Source organism: Chaetodon auriga, chromosome 15, assembly GCF_051107435.1.
Source record: "Chaetodon auriga isolate fChaAug3 chromosome 15, fChaAug3.hap1, whole genome shotgun sequence".
In the NCBI taxonomy this organism is placed as follows: domain Eukaryota; kingdom Metazoa; phylum Chordata; class Actinopteri; order Chaetodontiformes; family Chaetodontidae; genus Chaetodon; species Chaetodon auriga.
This window is the reverse complement of record NC_135088.1, coordinates 2415245-2421244: the sequence shown is the minus strand read 5'-3', so window position 1 is coordinate 2421244 and position 6000 is coordinate 2415245. Positions and strand designations below refer to the sequence as shown.

The 6000-nt window shown below is 45.2% G+C and overlaps 1 long non-coding RNA gene across 1 annotated transcript in view; it reads left to right on the top strand.

Moving 5' to 3' along the window:
• The first annotated feature begins 515 nt into the window (after window positions 1–515).
• LOC143333272 (uncharacterized) overlaps window positions 516–6000 on the top strand; it is a 47938-nt gene continuing 42453 nt past the window's right edge. Inside the window, exon 1 of the long non-coding RNA XR_013078260.1 lies at window positions 516–734. This is a non-coding gene — a long non-coding RNA (uncharacterized LOC143333272). The remainder of the gene's footprint in view (window positions 735–6000) is intronic.

Below are 6000 nucleotides of genomic sequence, written 5' to 3'. Positions count from 1 at the left end.
TGTGCAGATAATACTTGCATACTTTTACTTAAGTGAGGTTTTGAATGTGGTGCTGGAGTGTTTTCACAGTGTGCTCTTTGTACTTTTCCTAAAACAAAGGATCTGAATGGCTCATCCATCACTGCCTGGTACAACGTGAGCCGCTGAAGACTGATGTGGGAACACGTGGAGCCTCTGCTGGTCAGTCAGAGTAACTGTGTTTGGTTGGGACCTCACGGGCTGTTTCCAAATATCATTAACTCGGTTATTGGTTCATGCTGTGCAGCTAAATAATGTATCACACACTTTTTAGATAAAGGATGATTCATGTCTAGATGAAAAGAGTAAAAGAAAAAAGATCTATCTATCTATCTATCTATCTATCTATCTATCTATTCATTCTTCAAATTATTTATTCAGATTTGATTTTTAAATCAACTAAAATGTATGAAAAAACATTATGGTAAAAAATAGTCAAACCCCAAAATGACCCCGGAGGCGCTGCTGGTCTACTGATTGGCCAGATGTGCTCAGGTGTGCAGATGGGCGGGGGCTTCGACTACTCCGCGTTTTTTTTCCACCTCCCCCTAAAACGGGCGCGCACAGGCCGCGACGTGACCCAGTTTTGGATTATTAACGCGTGGGTAAAGTTTTCCGGGACTGTTGAAAGTCAAAATTAAGCTGTCAATCATTTCCAAGGACTTGTTGCTGAGCTGCACGTGCTGTTTATCTCGTGGACACGTCATGGACCACAGGTAGGAAATTTAATTCCGAACTGGAGTCATGACTCTGCTGCAAAATGCGCTTGTTTTAGAGCTGCTGCGTCGATTCATCCAAAGTAACCAGCCGATTGATCGATATTTGCAGCCCTGTCATGACTTCACTGAAGTTTGTGCTTCTTGTTGTGGTCTGGTTTTACACAGCAGCCCGGCTGTGGTGCTGATATGTTGTGTATTGCTTATTTTCTGCTGTACTGTGCTTTAATTTAATGACTTTCACTCTGTTATCAGTGTTTTGTTTGTGGGCAGTTTGTTAGTCAGTGCAAACACAGCAGAGACCAACACACTGATGCAGGAGCTGGATTGGGCTGAAATGGAGGGTCCTGGTTGGTTGGAAAGAGATGCTGTAGTTCTAGGATGTAGCGTTACCTGCGCTTCATAAAGTGTGTCTGGATACGGAAATCCGACGTGTGTCCTCTGGGAGAGATGTTTAGAAGCAGATGGTGGCTTTGTAAGAAGAAATGGACGCTTGCTTTGCTTTTTGTGTGAAGTCAAACGTCTTTCTTCACCGACAGCTTGAGACGCTTTGTTGTCCTTTGCGGTTTTGTTGTTTTGTGCCTGCAACATCTCCAGAGATGGAGAAGTACTTAGGCAACTTCATCACATCCAAAAGTGAGCTGCAGAGCCCTCCTGGAGCGTGTCATCCGTTTCCTTTCTAGTAGCGTCTCAATAAGACCACAAGAGGGCGCTACCACCGCACAATAAGATGAAGGCGTTTCTCCTTTCGGCCACAGGAGCTGATAAACTGCCGGATTTATGAGGACCGCCTCAAACACCAAGCTGATATTCACACAGAACATAACCTCCGCATGCATGTGCACCTGGTACTGTGGCTGTACATGAGAGCACGTGGCAACTTATCACTTTCAGATATTTCTGTTCTCAGCTGTGTGATGCATGAATCAATGAGCACGGAGCAGATTTAAAGACTCCGCAGAATAAATGCACTTTTTAAATTACGGCAGACATTTAAGTGGGTGTGTGACTCATCGTACGTTTGGCACACACAGAAAAGATTCCCACACTCTCTGCTCTCCGACCAGAACACTGTGGGAAGAGCAGGAAGTGTGTGTGTGTGTGTGTGTGTGTGTGTGTGTTTCCAGACTCCATCTTTAGATTTGGGGACAGTTTGCAAACGGTTGTTTGTTGGCTTTGAGGAGTGAATTCATGTAGAGTTTTCAAAGCCGTTTTAGCAATGCTGAAGCAAAATGATGAAGAACTAAGAAAAAGAGAGATAAGAATCGAAAAGATGATGCAGTGAAGGGAGTGAACGCTGCACAGAGGCCAATCAGAGTCAGATACCACCAAAGTGACGCTGACTCGTATGAAAGTATGCATAAAATGTTTCTCCTGAACTTTGACATTGATTGTTGCTGATTCATAATTAGGTAGAAAAATATTTAAGACATGAAATGAACGAGATCCCAGGAGGAAAAGTTTGAGGATGAGGCAGTTTTTCAGTGCAGGACAACAGGGACTACTTTTCCTGTTTCGAGGGAAATTGGTGGTGTTAAGCTGAAAGGAATTTCAAAGCACATTTTAAGCCTTTGTTTTGGCCGCTTGGGGCGAACAGTGATATATTTTATTTTATAATTCCAGTACTTATGGATCCAACATGGAAGCTGATCATCCAAAACAATGGCTAATAGATTAAATGCAGGCATTTAAAAGATCTCTGAGGTATTTCCAGGCAGGCGTGTGTGTGTTGGACCAGTGGCGTGATTGTGTGTGTTTTTGCTCTGTGACCTTTCTTTCCTGTGGAGGCAGCGGGCAGTCCGTTACCCAGGGTCCTTGGCGGGGCCAGCTGTCAGGGCCTCTGTCCAGCGTTTTCCAGCTCAGACTGTGGGAAAGTGGGAACCCCGGTTCGTCCCACAAGGCTCGCTAATATCTAACAACTCCCCCCCTTTTCTCATCCTGCTTCCTGGACCAAACGTCTAAATATAATACACCCAGGGCCGTGGATTTCCCGCCCTGTCCCAAAATATGGAGCCAAAATGCAGCGCTGGCGTCAAGCGTGTTCTTTTACTTCCAGTGGAGTGTTTTTGTAGTCACAATAACTCAATTTTAGGAGATGCATTCACCCAGTTAAACCTTTATATCCTCATATCTTATCAATTATTTAATATATGGTATATATTGGTATGAATGACTCATCATTTATCACGACCTGTGTAATAGAGGTGCTTGATGTGCACGAGATCACGCATTTCTGATATATCCTTTAAAAATCTAAAATAATTTATAGGTAGATTTGACACACATGAACACTCCTCTTCATCGAGTGTTTTTTGTTTGTGAAGGTTTCTTAAAATCTCAGTTTGAGATTGTTTTTCCTCTGTAATTTCCCAGTTTTTACACTTTGTGGCTGTAAATAAACTAAGGCCAAACCCTGGATGGATGGATGGATGGATGGATGGGTGGATGGATGGATGGATGGATGGATGGATGGATGGATGGGTGGATGGGTGGATGGATGGATGGTTGGATGGGTGGATGGATGGATGGATGGATGGATGGATGGGTGGATGGATGGATGGGTGGATGGGTGGATGGATGGATGGTTGGTTGGTTGGTTGCATGGCTGGCTGAGTACACGCAGCACTTAACCCCATCGCTGAATACCACACCGCCATCAGCAGCAGCAGCAGCAGACCATTACTGTTCAGGAAATATGCTGAATTATTCAATCACTTCCTCTCTGCATTCTCTACAGGATGCACAGAGTCTATTGAAAATCACAGAAAGGGTGTGTGTGTGTGTGTGTGTGTGTGTGTGTGTGTGTGGACGGATGTAAGTGTATAACTCACATTGTGGGGACTCGCCTTCCTTATGGGGACAAACCAAAAGTCTCCATAATATAAATCATTAAATGTTAGGATGTGACTTTGGTGAAGGTTTGGTTTAAGTTTAGGCAAGTAGTGTTATGGTTATGGTTAGTCACCAGGAAATGAATGTAAGTCTGTGTGTGTGTGTGTGTGTGTGTATGTGTGTGTGTGTGTGTGTGTGTGTGTGTGTGTGTGTGTGTGTGTGTGTGCGCACATGAATGCATGACCTACATTATGTGGCCTGCTTGTACTACTAACAGATTTACACAAGTTGACAAGAAAACTTAGTAAAAAGTATTCAAACGTTGTGTTTTAGCATAAAGAATCGTGCATCTCGTGAATTGCGATGTGCTTGGAAATATCATGACGTGATCAGTCTGCCCATTGGTTTGAGCCAAAGAGAGGACGTTGAGTTTGGTCCATTTTTTTTTTCACTGACTTTGGAAAATAAAGTCCAGCAGCTCGCTCATTAGCGGAGTTTGCTTTCCAGATATGAAATCTCACGTCAACGTCTGTCTCCTCCCTCGTGTTTTTGGGGCTGTTTGGTTGGGATCCTCTTTCTTAACAAACCACGCCACAGTTTGGTATTTCTCTCTCTTGGCCAAATGCATCCAACCAAAGGAGTCTCAAAAGTGCCTTTCTATGAAGTGGGTGCGAACATTTTTGAACCAAATGTTTTATCTGAGTCCTTGAACGCAGCTGCGTCTCTGACTGGATGCCAACTTCTCATTTCGACCACTGAATCAGCAGCAAACATCTTTTTGTGTTTGGACAACAAAAACATGACGTTCAGAGCAACAACAAAACCTCCTTTGAATGCAGAATCGAGGACATTTAAATGTTTGTATTTCCTCTCAGCTCTTCTAATTCCACATATCAAAACTGAGGTGAGACTATCTGAATGGGAACGTGCATTGTGAGTCGCCGGAGTGAGGAAAAAGCTGAAGACAGGACAGGGGATGAAAGAATGAGAGTGGGAGGGATGGACGTGAATTCCAGAGGGCAGGGAGAGGAGTTTTGTCATCCCAGCAGCAGAAACAGGAAGTGAGTTAAAACCTCTGTCCTAACCTTTCGACCCCTGCAGATAACATTCCCACCCTCCCCCATCCCTGCAGCTGTGTGACGCCCTCCCTCGCTCCCTGGATCTTTCTCTCCTCGCTGTTTCCTGTACGTAAATGCAGCTCCATGAATCTCCAGTGTGAAGTTTTCCTTTGCTACGGTGTCATGAGCTTTAGGACCCCCCCCCCCATGTCACACATGTGCAGTGTTTACGCTGATACACAAACAACCCAGGCACATGTTAACATTACAAAACTTGGGGTTGGTTTCCAGATGTTGATAACTGTGCTGATGAAATGCGTTAAAGTGGCAGATGTTTGCCCAGACTTGTGATGAGGGCAGGTCGATGTTGGGCATCAGCCCCAGGAGCTGGAAGCTGGATGCAACAGGTGCAGCTATAAAAACCACTTAAACCATCATGATGATAGAGAAAGCAGCTGTTTGCTCTGATTTCCATCAGCTTCACTTGTGGATTTGTTTCTCAACAAGGAGGTCATACCAAGGAGGGAATGGAGGGCCGTCTCCACTGAGAAGCTGCTGCAGCCAAAGTCGATGATCCGCACTCGTGGCAAACCTCTTTCATTTAACACGCCGTCTAAGTCAGTTAATTCAAGACGTCCTTCTGTTAGCCACTGTCAGCTTACCTGTGCTGGTGTTTCCTGAGGAGGAGATCCGACAGATCGTCTCCTCCTCGGCTGAGGCGCTGCTGGAGTTGTGGATGACCTGACCATTGTCATCACAACTGACATCCTCCGTTTCCATGAAGGAGTCAGAGGTGCTACAGATGGAGAGGTCAGAGCCACAACTCCTCCCGTTGTGAGTTGCCTCACCATCATCACTGGGCTTCCTTTTGGGGCTGTTGCTGCACCTGCTCCTCTTTTTAGGAGCCCCAGCATCAGCACTGGCCTTCCTCTTGACATGCCGGATCCTTCCATCCTCCACATCCCCACTGTGTTTGGGGGTTGTAGGTGGGCCTACTGCACCTCATCCTCTTGCGGGGCATCCCTCCATCATCTCCAGCCTTCCTCTTCCTCACACCGACCGAGGGGTCTGTGGAGTCGCTGATCTGTTCCTGTGTGGCCTATCCTCTGGTGCTCTGTCCATAATGTGTCCATAATGACTGCACAAATAAACACATAAAACCTGGAAAACCCTTTTAGGATTTTAATAACATTGTGACAGCTGTCAAGTTCTTATTTCTTACATTTCCATTAAGAATCCATTGACATGTCCGTTAACGGCAGCAAGCTGTACCTTGGCTTACTCATACACGCGGAGGAAAGCCACAGCTGTGACCTCTTATCTTTTCCAAACATGTTGCCAGTACCTTTGTGTCCTGAGTCGTAACATCACAGAAT